At 37.5% G+C, this 14,380-nt stretch overlaps 1 pseudogene; it reads right to left on the bottom strand.

The window, feature by feature from the left end:
- Positions 1-2,076: 2,076 nt before the first annotated feature.
- LOC107862626 overlaps positions 2,077-14,380 on the bottom strand; it is a 58,947-nt pseudogene continuing 46,643 nt past the window's right edge.

The following is a 14,380-nucleotide window of genomic DNA, read 5'->3' as shown; positions in this document are numbered from 1 at the left end:
GTGTTACTCGTTTACAAAATAACATCACCAAACCCAAGCAAGAATCTAATTATCTTGTAGTTGCATTAACTGAACCACTCCCACCACTTATAACCAAGTCCAAAAGAGTACACACTGGAAAGAAGTGATGAAACTTGGGTTTGAAGCATCGATGAACAGCAAGACGTGGGATCTTGTACCTCCATCCTTTTCTCAAAATGTTGTTGATTGTAAAGGGCTCTATCGTATCAAAACCAAATCAGATGGAAGTGTTGACGTGTATAAAACTTGGCTAGTTGCAAAGGGCTTCACGTAATGAACGAGTGTGGATTATAACTCTACATTCACTCCAGTGGTAAAATCTATTACTGTTAGACTCATTTTGTTGCTTGCAGTTCAGCACAATTGGCATTTGCACCAACTATAGATGAATAACGCATTTCTTCAAGGACACCTTGAAGAAGATATTTATATGCGTCAACCTCATGGGTATGCTCATTCTTATTTTCCTCATTATGTGTACAAATTAAAAAAGAAATTTTTGGACTTAAGCAGGCCCCTCGAGCCTGGTACTCGGAGTTAAAGCAATTCTTACTTCAAATTGGCTTTCAAAAGTCTAACTCTGACTCTTCTCAATTTATTCGTCATCAAAATGAAGCATTGGTCTACATTCTTGTATATGTTGATGACATAATTATCGCTAGATCGAACTCTGAGGTTATCAAGAAAAATATCCAAGTTCTTTTAGCTAAATTCTTTCTCAAAGACCTTGAACATCTCAACTACTTTTGGGTATTGAAGTTCTCCGCACTAAAGAAAGGATCGTCCTTTCTCAGGCTAAGTATGTTTCTGATCTTCTTGCTTCCCATAAAATGTCTGAATGTAAGCCTGTTACAACTCCCATGAGTTCCATGGCCTCACTATCCTTAAAGGATGACACACCTCCGGCGGATGCCACTTTGTATCGTCAAGTACTTAGTAAGCTTCAATATTTGTCAATCACCAGACCAGATATAAGCTTTGGAGTTAAAAAACTAGCTCAATTCATGCATGCTCCTACATAAACACACTGGTCTTTTGTTAATTGACTCTTCCGATACCTCCAGTACACAAAAAATCATGGCTTACAGATAACGAGCAAGACACATCCTGGGTTGTTTATGTATTCAAATGCCGATTGGGCTGGTGACATTAATGATAGGAACTCTACTTCTAGATATATCCTGTACCTTGGTGCAAATCCTATTAGTTGGTCATCCAAGAAGCGAAGCAACGCACTGTTGCATGTTCCTCCACTGAAGTAGAGTATCGTGCAGTAGCTTCTGCACTTGCTGAGGTCAATTGGGTTCAAAAACTACTTGTTAAACTACATGTGCAACTGCCCGATACACCCATAATCTGTTGTGATAATGTTGGTGCTACCTATATTTGTCAAAATCCAGTACACAGTAGGATGAAACACATTGAAGTTGATTTTCACTTTGTTAGAGATCAAGTATAGTGAAAACAGGTGCTCGTTCAGCACTTACATGCTGCTGATCAGCTCGGGGACACGCTTACAAAATCTTTGCCTCGTCTGTTGTCTCATCAACATCTATCCAAGTTAAAGGTTATTGATACCACCTTCAACTTGCGGGGGCGTATTGGGACATGATTGATTGTGTGATAAATTGTGCAAATTTCTCTCCTTAATTTATGCTCTATTAAATGTATATAATATTCTAGCTGATTTCTAGTGATTTAGCTATCTAGTTACCTTAGTTAGCCTTTCCTTTACTTGTATAAATATCTATTAACCTTTGGATAATACACAAGTCTAATACACTACTCCTTCTTCATCTCTCGAACCTTTACACTCCACCCTCACTTCCCTTGGTATTTGTCTAAGATTATATACAAATGCTTTTAGAATATATTTTTTGTGTGTACGTTCCGAACACAAGAAAATAACTAAGAAACGACTTATTTCCTAGAGAACATTTCCGAAAAACTGAACATACTATATGTTTTTCACCTTTAATCCAAAACACCATATATGTACAGAAAAGGATGCTAGAGGACAATGATCAAATGTTAAAGCATTGAGAAATCTGAAAGTTAATTGGCATGTCGCTCGAGATGCAGTGGAAATGGCCGGAAACAATGCTCTAAGTTTGACTTGAAGTTATCGTCATCCCACTCAAGTTGGCTCCACCATTTTGATTTTCCTTCTATTACTTTGATGTTGTTGGAGGTTTGAATAGACAGGGGCAACTTCCTTAATTGTTTGCACTTTTTCAAGGTAAGTTCCTCCAGTTTTTCCCACATACACTGTGGCTCCCCCAACGTTTCTAATTTTCATGTATAACTCAAATATAACTTGCGAACTCTCGGAATTTTTGAGTTGACAAGTGCTGCCTGATTTGATCTGCATTGCACAAACAACTCTACCATATTTCCACAAAATCTTACTGTAATTTCTTCCAAGTTCTTGGGTGCAGAAAAAGCCTCGCCAATGTTAAAAAGACATGTTAAACTTGCACAAGAGTGTAAGTATAGTTGGTGTAATTTGGAAAATCTTAGGCCCAAAACTTGACCGAAATCAGAAACACTCTTTAAATTATCTACACGAGTAAGGATGAGATGTTCCAGATTTGGTAAAGGGTCAATCTTTCCACTTCCTTCTTCCACTAGTCTGAAATCACAAGAACAAAAGCAAATGTCGAGCTTCTTCAATCCATTAAAGCTCTTCTGGTTCACAATCAACTTCCTGAGACCCATGCATTTGTACAAGGACAAATCTGAAGCAAACTGCAACATGCCAAAGAGCTCACCATTGCTAAAAATTTCACAATTGGATATGCATATTGTCCTTGCTGACTTGTTATTCATTATAAAAACGGTATCCCCAACGTCAATGTAAAATCTTTTCAATCTAGTCATCCAGGTGTAGTCTTTATCGAAAATTGCTGAGCTATCCAAAGAAATGAAAAGAGAAGTCAGATTGTGTAGAGATGATATCTCATCAAAATTTGGTCCAAGAAGAGCCCTCTTACGAATGTCATCCTGCAAATTCCAAATTCCCCTTTCACTATCCAGCATAATTAACATTTCAATGCTAGACAATTCAAGGAAAAATCCTTGGACGATGCTCTCCTTCAAATTAGCTGCAGGCAGATTTAATAGCCTCAGATTTGTCAACTTGTCCATTCCTTGCGGAAGACAACGTAACCTTGTATCATCACAATCGAATACGTGCAAATTGCAGAGATTTCCAATAGGTGGTAACTCTTTCAACATTTTACAACTCTGCAGTATTAGAGCACGTAGTTGACATAAACTATTGATGGAAGGAGGCAGTGCTCTAATACTAGTTTCACTCAGGTTCAGAACTGTTAGGGCGGGAAAGCTCAGAAAGAATTCACGGGGAATTTCCACAAGGGGTTCATTGTCTTGCAAAAGTAAAGACGTTGCCTCTGGGCATTTCGTGAAGCAATCAGGTAGATGTTCGATTTTGTTGCCTACGAAAGATATTCTCTTGACAGAAGCTGATACTTTAGCATGTGATATCTTAGTCAACCCAATTCCAGCTTGAATAACAGAATTCTGTTCATTCCCAAAGGAATTATCGATCCATATAGCAACATCACGAACCACGTCATGCATCTTCACAGAATCCTTCTTGTGGGTTTCCAGTAAGCAGACATCTTTTAGGCTCTCAATCGTTGTGACTCCCCTGTTGTAGGCTTCTTCATAGAGTCATGTTCACCAAGGATACCCTCTGCCCACCAGCAACGTATGAGATCATCTGTTCGAATAGCCACCGGATATAAGGAGCAATATAAGAAACAACTTTGAATGTCTCCTCTCTTTTTGTTCACATGTTTGCTTCTTTGCTTAGAGAATAATTCAACATCCGGATATTCTAAAGAATCAATACCCCACTTGATGACCGTGTAAACCTTCTTTTCAACATCCTTGTTATGAGGTTGGGACATTGTAAGTGATCTCACATTGTAAGGTTGGACATTATGAACCAATTGTCCCACATTGGAAAATAGAAAAATGCTAAGGGGTTTATAGGCCAAATGGGTTCTCCCACCTATCAGACTAGTCTTTTGGGTTGGGTTCTCCTGTTTGGTTTATAACATTGGTGCTTCATTGAGAGTCTCAAGCGTTGGGCCGTGACTCGAAGTGGTGGCCTGGACCCAAGAGGGGCGTAGCCATGACCAACGAGGATCGATCCACATGTGGGAAGCCGCGCGTTGGGCCGTGACTCGTAATGGTGGCCTGGACCCAAGAGGAGATCCAGCCGTGACCAACGATGATCGATCCATGCATGGAGCCATGACTCGGAGTGGTGACCTATGTGCCAGGTGATTTAAGAAAGACAAGGAAACACGAAACAAACACCAAAATCAGTCCACTAGCCAAGAAACCGAGGACCTCTTTTGGTGACCCCTCTCGGATTCGCTACCAACAAGAAGAATACAAGGTACAATGGCGTAATAACACCAAAATAGTAGCAACACAACAAGAACAAGATGAACAATAGACTAATTTCGGATTCCACATTAACAACACAAACATACGGTTACAACATCAACACTACTACACGATTACAAAGAAACAAAAGGATAGATAGTTAGATAAATTGAAGGTATAATATTAACAACCCAAAAGCCTATTCCACTCTTAGACCTTTAACATCACACAAATCAGATACCTAACTCTTACGTCGGCACAAGTATGACCCCGATCTCCCAAGCATCCAACGTTTCCAAGCTTAAATCCAACACGAGCGATTCCACACTCAAGTTGATTTTCCTAGTTACAATTTTGGGTTGGTGGTCTTCTCTCCTTAAAGAGGAAATGTTTAAGTGTTATAAACTCATAATATTCATCAAAATCTCCTTAATAAAACCCTACATTATTCTATTTATAGTGTATTACAAATAATAGGTAAAATGACCAAAAGACCTCTTAGTGAAGGGGCACTCCTCTAGTATATATAGTGGACTGATTTGGCCCTTTTAGTGTATGTAGTGGACTGTTTTGGTGTCTGTTTAGGTGCTCCTTTATACTTCATTGCATACACCAAGCGTCGGGTCTAACCTACGCCCTCATAAGTCCATCTACGTGATCGTACTCGTATCATCCTCCCCTTCTTGAAAAGGTTTCGACCTTAAATCTGTACCTTGCAAAATCAAAGAGGAAACAAACAAGTACACATCCTCATGGCATGAGGGTTAGGGTTAGCAAAATAAACAATTAGCACTATCATACCACGGTGGTACACACTTGAAGTACAACCAAGGATCCTTTGTGTTAATTATGAAAAGCTTTTGTACAACATCACAAACAAAAGGGCTTGGATGAACATCAAGAATTAATGGACAAAAACCGAGACTACTCCTCTCATACGATGTATATCCAACAACATTATGAATATCATCATATGCATATAGGTAGCGAAGAAAGGCACCAAAGACACAATTTTTATCTAAGATGTATTCACAAGTAGGAACACACAACGAGAGAAAGGGACATTGCAAGCATATAGGACCTCTCTCCTTCCAACCACTTACCGAGGGAAGGCATTCCATCAAGGGAGTCATACAAATAGGGAGAATAGGGAAACTACCATGCAACAATCCAATCCAAGGCAAGTAATTTTCCCAAGAACTCGGTTTCCCTTTACAAATGATGTGAAGTACGCTCCCAAGAGTCACACAAGATACTTCAACTTGTCCAACCCCATAAAGGTGACAAGAAGTCTTTAACATCCTTGGACCCTTCCACAAACAAGAATACAACTTGGCATCCTCAAGTTATGGTTCACATAACTTAAATACAAGTGTGTCAAACATGGATGCATGGATATGAGCAATACCCCAAAGATATAATGACATATTTGCCCTACGATCCTCGAGTAGACACAAACCACCATTAATATCAAAGGGATCACAATTCAAGTCACCATATTTGTCAAGCATTGGTGGGTTGTCATGCAAAGGAGTACAAGAAAAATCATTTTTCGAAGATATGTCAAGCACATGATTAACCCTATGAGCCAAGCAAACATTTAGAATCTTTACAACAACATAGGCTCAAAGGTTCACTCCTTTGTCCTTGACCAACATATTCAAATTCTTCACTCACTTGAGATTCATTAATCATATCACACATATTCTCAAGTGGTGGGCAAGGTTTACACACAAGTTGATCAACACAATTTTCACATGACAATGTACTTTCATTCAACGCAATTGCTTTAACACTAGGTGGACATAAATCGATCATACTAGAAGAGTCGATTCGGTTATCTATAGGATCAACTAGTGTATCCACTCGCACAATATGTACATCGTCCACAAGTGGTAAGGAATCAATATACTCATATGTAGGTAAGATACTACTCACACTCAATGGCTTATTAGTCACATGTTCATCATTCACATGTACCAAAGCATAAGAGTTATCTATTTTTCCTTGATGTTCATGAGTATGTTCATCTTTACCTCAGTGTGAAAGTCCTTTACAAGTTTGGGTAGCAACTTTCTTCGGGAAGCTCTCACCACAAGGTGTTTGGACCTTAGGTTTTGGATCTGTTGGGATAAGTGTGGATACCAATTGGCGTAGCCTTTCAACGTGCCCTTTCATGTCTTCAATATTGTTAGTGATGCGGTCAAACGGTGGCATCGATATTGGTGGAAGCCATGGTACCTAAAAGAAAATACAGCAACGAACAAAAAAAAACTTGTTAGGTCAAAAATGCCTCACCACACTCTCACTCTCAATTTTTACCTCACACTTGGTTTCATAAGTGTTGAAAGTCGGCTTGTACTTCGCGAGTGATTGAGGGTCGAGTCTACTCTTTCCCGGAATAGATTTTCGTTTGAGTTGACTCAAAGAAAATTTATTTATGGACTTGAACCAACAAGATACAATGAATTCACAAAAGATAAAAGCACACAACAAACGTCTCTACAACTAACTTACAATCTAGTAGTAGATTACTAATTTGTTAATTAGTGTTCGAACCAACAAACGAAACTAGGAAACAATAAAATGAAACAAAGAAATCTGAAATTTGAGCTTAAAAATTGTCGGTGAACAGTAAAAATATGATGTGGCGGCCACGTATTGGTTGCAGTTGTTATCAAATTTTATTTTCTAATTCAAGTCTTGGTCCAATTGTAATTTGGAATTGGTGGGAATTGGTTAAGGAGAGAAAACAAGTCTTGAAATCCTCTTTCAAATTCAAAAAGCAAGACTTGACTTTTCTCCTCAAGACATGATCCTTAAATCATGGAAGGTTGTTGGAAAAGTGGTTGTTAAAGTCCTTGAGTGGTTGGAATTGGTTGTAAAAGTTTTGAGAGGTCTTAAATTTTGGAAATATGTCTTTCAAGACTAACCAAATACACACTCTATTTCTTCAACTTCCAAGATCAAACATCCACTTTTTCTTCAAACATAGATGAAGATGTGAAGAACACCAAGAACACATTTTTTTAAATCTTGAAGTTCTAAGGTTCAAGTTGGACCCCAAACATCAATAACACCTTTCCAAGCTTAAAAATACAACACGATAACCACCATACACATTCAAACCTCGAACCTAAAACACAACACACATCCAATCTTTGAATCTGCAAGAACAATACCAACAACAATCACACAACCAAAGTTTAGGTTCACAACAACAACATCAACAATTAAAGCTCAAATCTAGATCTAGACTTCTTTAGTGTTAGAGGTGAAGAAGCTAACACTAGAAACAACAAAACAAATAAAATAACTCCTAGATCTAGACTCAAAAAAAGAAAAATATCAGCCAAGACACAACAAGAACACAATTTCGGCCAAGACACAAAATTGGACAAATTTTCTTCTTTTTGGAATTTTCAGATTTCAACTTTTCTTTTTTTGAATTTTCTAACAAGAAAGCCCAAGATTGATCTTGCAGGAACAATATCTAGCCATGCTTTGATACCAAATAATACAAGAAAGACAAGGAAACACGAAACAAACACCAAAATCAGTCCACTAGCCAAGAAACTGAGGACCTCTTTTGGTGACCTCTCTCGGATTCGCTACCAACAAAAAGAATACAAGGCACAATGGCGTAATAACACCAAAACAGTAGCAACACAACAAGAACAATATGAACAATAGAATAATTTCGGATTTCACATTAACAACACAAACACACGGTTACAACATCAACACTACTACATGATTACAAAGAAACAAAAGGATAGATTGTTAGACAAATTAAAGGTATAATATTAACAACCCAAAAGCCTATTCCAGGACCTTTAACATCACACACATCAGATACCTAACTCTTACGTCGGCACAAGAATGACCCCGATCTCCCAAGCATCCAACGTTTCCAAGCTTAAATCCAACACGAGCGATTCCACACTCAAGTTGATTTTCCTAGTTACAATTTTGGGTTGGTGGTCTTCTCTCCTTAGAGAGGAAATGTTTAAGTGTTATAAACTCATAATATTCATCAAAATCTACCTAATAAAACCCTACATTATTCTATTTATAGTGTATTACAAATAATAGGTAAAATGACCAAAAGGCCCCTTAGTGAAGGGGCACTCCTCTAGTATATATAGTGGACTGATTTGGCCCTTTTAGTGTATGTAGTGGACTATTTTGGTGTCTATTTAGGTGCTCCTTTATACTTCATTGCACACACCAAGCCTCGGGTCTAACCTACACCCTCATAAGTCCATCTACGAGATCGTACTCGTATCACTAGGAGTGGTGGCCTGGACCCAAGAGAGGTGCCAGTCGTGACCAACTGGGCTCAGCCGTGACCAACGAGGTCATTGGTTCTCAAGCGGAGACGATTGTTATGAACCAATTATCCCACATAGGAAAAATAGAAAAAATGCTAATGGGTTTATAGGCCAAATGGTGGTGGCCTGGACCCAAGAGGGGAGCCAGTCGTGACCAACGAGGATCGATCCACGCGTGGAGCCACGACTTGGAGTGGTGGCCTATGCGTCAGGAGTGGTGCCCTAGACCCAAGAGGCGTGCCATTCGTGACCAACTGGGCTTAGCCGTGTAACGAGGTCGTTGGTTCTCAAGCAGAGGTGATTGTTATAAACCAATGATCCTACATTGGAAAAATAGAAAAATGCTAATGGGTTGACAATAAAGAAGTAATGGGGATGAGATACAGAGGAACATAGGGGATGAGAAGCTAGAAGATTCCACACAAAAATAATATGATACAGAGAAAGATAAGGGATGAGAAGATAGAAGATTCCACACAAAAATAATGAGATACAGAGGAAGATAGGGGATGAGAAGATAGAAGATTCCACACAAAGATAGCCTGACTTTCCTCTGCCTACTCCCTGCTACTTAATACAAAATTACATGCAATACTCACTGTCTTGCACTAACTTGCTCTTCATTTTTTGTTACTGGACCCCACAACGAAATCAGTAAATTTTTTAAAGGGAATGGTTATTCTCTTGCTCCTTCTAGGTTGAGAAATATTATTGTCCACCATGTCTGCCAATTTGTCCTCCACATCATCATTTATGCTCATAACATCTTCACAAAGCTCAACCCTTGTCTTCCCTCTCATAGATGTTCCAATAACAGTGATTGATAAAGGTAAACCACCATACTCTCTTGCAATATCCTTTACCAATGGTTGAATATACTCCATATTGGCAACATCTCCCGCATTTTTGACAAACAAGTGCCACGATTCATCCTCTTTTAATGGGAATATATTCATTTTGGTGTCTATTTTCATTTGCTTACAAACACCTAAAAAATGAGAGGTTAAAAGTACCTTGCTTGTTGGGGGATATTCAGGTTGGGGCACACCTATATCATCCAAATTTATAGCTTCCCAAACATCATCAAGTACGAGAAGGAAACTCTTTTCCTCTTTGAGCCTTTGGCAGATTTTGCTGGCAATGCTTTCTATACTTCCTTATGATCTACCATTGTGTTTAATCTGCTGGCAATTTGTGCCTGGATCTTTCTTACACCTATTGGATATTTGGGAGCCATAATGCATACCACAACACCAAAAGACAGTTTGGAACTTGACACATTAGTCTTTAGGAGCTCATTGTTCAGATTCTTCACCAAAGTAGTTTTCCCAACTCCTCCTGGACCCCACACACCGATGATGCATACCTGTAAAGATTCAAAATTTTGAAAACTAGAGAAAAAAGGACTTTGATGATCCAGTCATGATTTCTTGATCTCAAATTTGTTAAACTAAATTTAAAGCCTCGTAAGTTTCTAGGCTGATAATCTCAAATAAAGGGCTTAAAAGCGAATTAAGATGCTTTGAAACATTTCAAGTGAAGTGCTTGGAATTATGCCACTAAATACATAATAAAGTTTTGAACTAGGAATATGAAAAAAAGAAAAAAAAGAATAACAAAGAATGAATGTCATTATGATTTGGCATATAATAAGGGGACAATTACAACCCAATGCTAATATGTCTCAAATGTATACATTTTGTACATGTAGTTTTAAATATACATATCTATACATATAATATACATAATGGTAAATTAAATGCTATGTGAGAGTTTGTTATATACCTTTAAACTGAACCCAAGTGAAAGAATTAAGTTACATTTTTTGAGCTTGTCAAATGTAAATTGAGAGAGTTAGTTAGTTTGTTAGCCGGATGGTAAGCTGGCGGACAACTAAGTTTTGTAATTGTGTTGATGAGCTGAGAAGCTTATAGATGATTCTAGAAAATTTACCCTCATCTATATATAGATGCTCAGGTGAAATAATACACACACATGACAGTTACAGAAATAGCTCTTCTACCTTCTTTCTTCTTCTCTGCACAATGCAGCTTGTTTTGTTTATCCTTTCATTCGGTAATTAATGAAATCTTCACAAAGTGATGCCCACAAGGTGTTTAGATAATGTTTCTAAATGCTAATGTGAATTTAATAGGAGTGAGGCCTTATATGTTACCAACCTATGAAAAAGTTCTTTGTTTTTTCTTTTAAGGTCTCTTTTTTCTTGTCTAAAACATGTAAAAATTTGATACTTATGTTTTATAAGTGACAAGTGTCATATTGTAACCTTTTATGACATGACACTGATAAAGTTGAATTCTTGGAACTTTAACTCAAACCTGCATGAATGGTAACCGTAAAAAGGGTTATGAGCAGTGTTAATAAAAGTGTTTGTTCATTTAAGTGTGAATCAAGGCAGCGACATGACAAGGCTTTTATTCCTTGAAGTTAGGTGAGATTAGAAGAGCACTGGATTCAAGAGGAGAAGCGACAAGCGATGCAAGAAGTGTTGCTTTTGTGGAAAAAGAGAGATTTTGGAAATTTAATTGAAAATATTGTGTGTTTTGCTTCACTCTTCTCTCTTAGTAAAGCAAGCCCTCATTCCTTTTTTCCTCTTCTCACTTTCCAGAACACTGGTTACGAGTGATAATACCAATGGTTGCTAATATTGGCATAACGAGGCACAAAAGATTTAAGGGTAGTATAAAGGATATAGGTGGTTTACTAATGTAACACCCCACACTTTTGGGCTAAAGTTGAACCGTCTTTTCTATGTATATAGACCCGAATCCAATGGGTTCTAGTTAGAAATAAGTGTGATTAATATTTTCTTAGTGTGGGAACATCCTTGGAGATGAATATACACCTTAAGAATCTCCTAGCTCAAAATTTAAGTTGAGCACTTTCCTATCGATTGACTTTTAAATGCCGATTTTACTTATGTAATACCCCGCATTTTGGGCTAGAACAAAAACCGTCATTTCTACGCATTGATGTTCCAAAATCCATAAATCCTATGAAAATTTGGTATGTTAATCAATTATGTAGTATGGGAACCTATTTGAGCATGAATTGAGATCATAGAGGTCCCTAATTCAAGGTCAAGTTGAAAGCTTTCCTATCGTTCGAGTTTTAGTGAGCGTCAAAACTTGGGTCAACTTCAATCGATCATAACTCATTGTATATGGTGAAATAGGTGACCTAATATATATCAAATAAAATCTCTTCGAATTATATTTCTAACGATACCAATTTTGCCCAAATCTAATATCAGAGCAAAAGGTTATGGACATTTTACTCCAGCATATCAGCCTGACAACTGAGTGACGACAATTCTGGCGGTTTGTCACATATATGATGACTTATCAGAATATGTCATTAGCCTTAGGCAGAAACTCATAAATTTCAGCTCCTAGGTGACTACCTGGGATGACGGGCTATCACAGATCTGACGGCTTTTCAGCCTTGGCTGTCAGCTAAAAATTTCAGCAACTGGAAAGTGATTTCGTAGGGGTATTTTGGTCTTTTCCTCACTCCAAAAAACCTTTCACACGAATTAAATCACCCCTTATGTGTTATTAATCCATATATTATGAGTTTTACAACATCTCAATCCTCTCTACTCTAAAAAATAAGATGGAAACTAGGGTTTTCTCCACGATCAAGAAATCAAGAAAATCAATCCTTCAGTTCAAGATTTCCAAGAAAACAAATCAAGATTTAAGTTTCCTTCCCTTCAATTGATCAAGAATTCATCCTCCTAAGTGAAGATGTTCAAGAAACAGATCTAGATCTGTGTTCCATCTAACTAGATTCGGGTTTCATCTATCTAGATCCGGGTTCCATCTTTCAAACAAAATAATCTTAGGTATGCGGGGTTTATCCTAAACTACATGGGATTTTTGAAATATTCAAGTATGATTTAAAGATCTATCAAGCATGAATTTATAAAGGGTTTTTTAGATCCATGATTTTATTAAGAATTATGAATGTTTAAAGATATTGATGATTTGGTCTTTAGGCCTTCCCCCCGTAAATTGATTTACATGTACATGTATATGTATATGTATGAAAAAAATTCAGATTTGAAGATTGTTTGAGAGCATAATTTATGATATTCCTCTCTTGTGATGACTTTAAATTTGTGGTCTTGTTGGGAATGATTTGATATGCATGATTTATGGCTTGAAAATAGTTACTCAAATACCATAGTATTTTGAGCATGATTTAGAGATTTTAAGAGAGAGTTTCTTGATATAAATGTGTTTTGTTAAAGAGAGAGATTTGCATAAGATTAATGCTTTTGACATGACCACCTTGTATCATTTGAAATATTGTCAAAAAGAATTGCATACATGTGTTTACATGAGTAACTAAAGAAAGGGTTCTTCGAACTGATTTATTGATATGGTGGTCCCAAATTTATGTTTTGAAAATAGAGATTCTAATATGCTAATAATGGCTCAGAGATGTGACTTGCAATTCAATGGTATGACGATACCATAAGTATGTATGCCATAACAGAGTATGTTTTCAGAGTATGTCTTCAGAGAATGTTTTCAGAATATGTTTTCAGAGAATGCATATTTTAAAGAGTTAAAAATGGACATAAAGAGGGTTAGGAAGCTTGAGTTCAAGTAACTCTTAGTCTAAAACCATATTTGCCGATATGGGTATATTATTATTGTACGTTGGCGATGGCCATGTGGCATAGTAGATTCAGAGACTCCGACCCTTGCGGCACACTTGGGTTGGGGGCTTGGCTGCTGAGTTAATGGCAGATTTCATATAGCCCATGAAATTTTAGAGTTGTAGGGTATACCACCTAGCGCAGAAGTAAACAAAGAGTATCACAGAGTTCAGATGATTTTTCAGAGTCTCTCGAAAATGCCCATGAGATTTCTTACTATATGATATATTTATGAACTATTTTAAATTTCTCTCATATATGTTGAATACAAACTAGTATTTTAGATTTGCTCTGCATACCAGTACATCTGTATTGATCCCCCCTCCCCTACCTCTAAGGTTCTGAGGCTCAGTCTAGGGGTCCCGATAAGCATTAGATAATTTAGACAACAGATCAGATTGTGCGGTGAGCCTTCTCTTTTCGAGAAGGCCTATAATTTTAGATTATGTCATCTATTATAGTTTCGGTCTACTAGGGGCCTTGTCCCAGTTTTTAGATAGTTGTCAGATTTTTATATAGTAGAGATTTTGCAGACTGTTCCAGATGTTCTTAATGATTTTTGGATTTCATTCCTTATTGTAAAACTTAATCCAGAGTATGAACATGTTTCCGTATTAGATCATAAATTTTGCATTTTTTTATTATATGAATGTTGTGCATGACTATCAGATAGAGTAGGACGTCTGGGCCTTCATGGTTTGGGATGTTCGTCACGGCCAAGCCCTAGTTTAGGTAGTGACATGGGTTAACTTCCAGCGACTGTTTGTCCTAAACGATTCATGTGACCAACTATATATCAAATTGAATCCCTTCGAGTCTTCTTTCCAGCACCACCGACCATTCCTTAATTTGAGCCAGAGTAAAAAGTTATAAGTATTTGAATGAGGCACTGTCCAGACTATGCGATGGGGCA

Source organism: Capsicum annuum, chromosome 1 (assembly GCF_002878395.1).
Source record: "Capsicum annuum cultivar UCD-10X-F1 chromosome 1, UCD10Xv1.1, whole genome shotgun sequence".
Classification (NCBI taxonomy): domain Eukaryota; kingdom Viridiplantae; phylum Streptophyta; class Magnoliopsida; order Solanales; family Solanaceae; genus Capsicum; species Capsicum annuum.
This window is presented reverse-complemented; position numbering and strand designations above follow the sequence as displayed.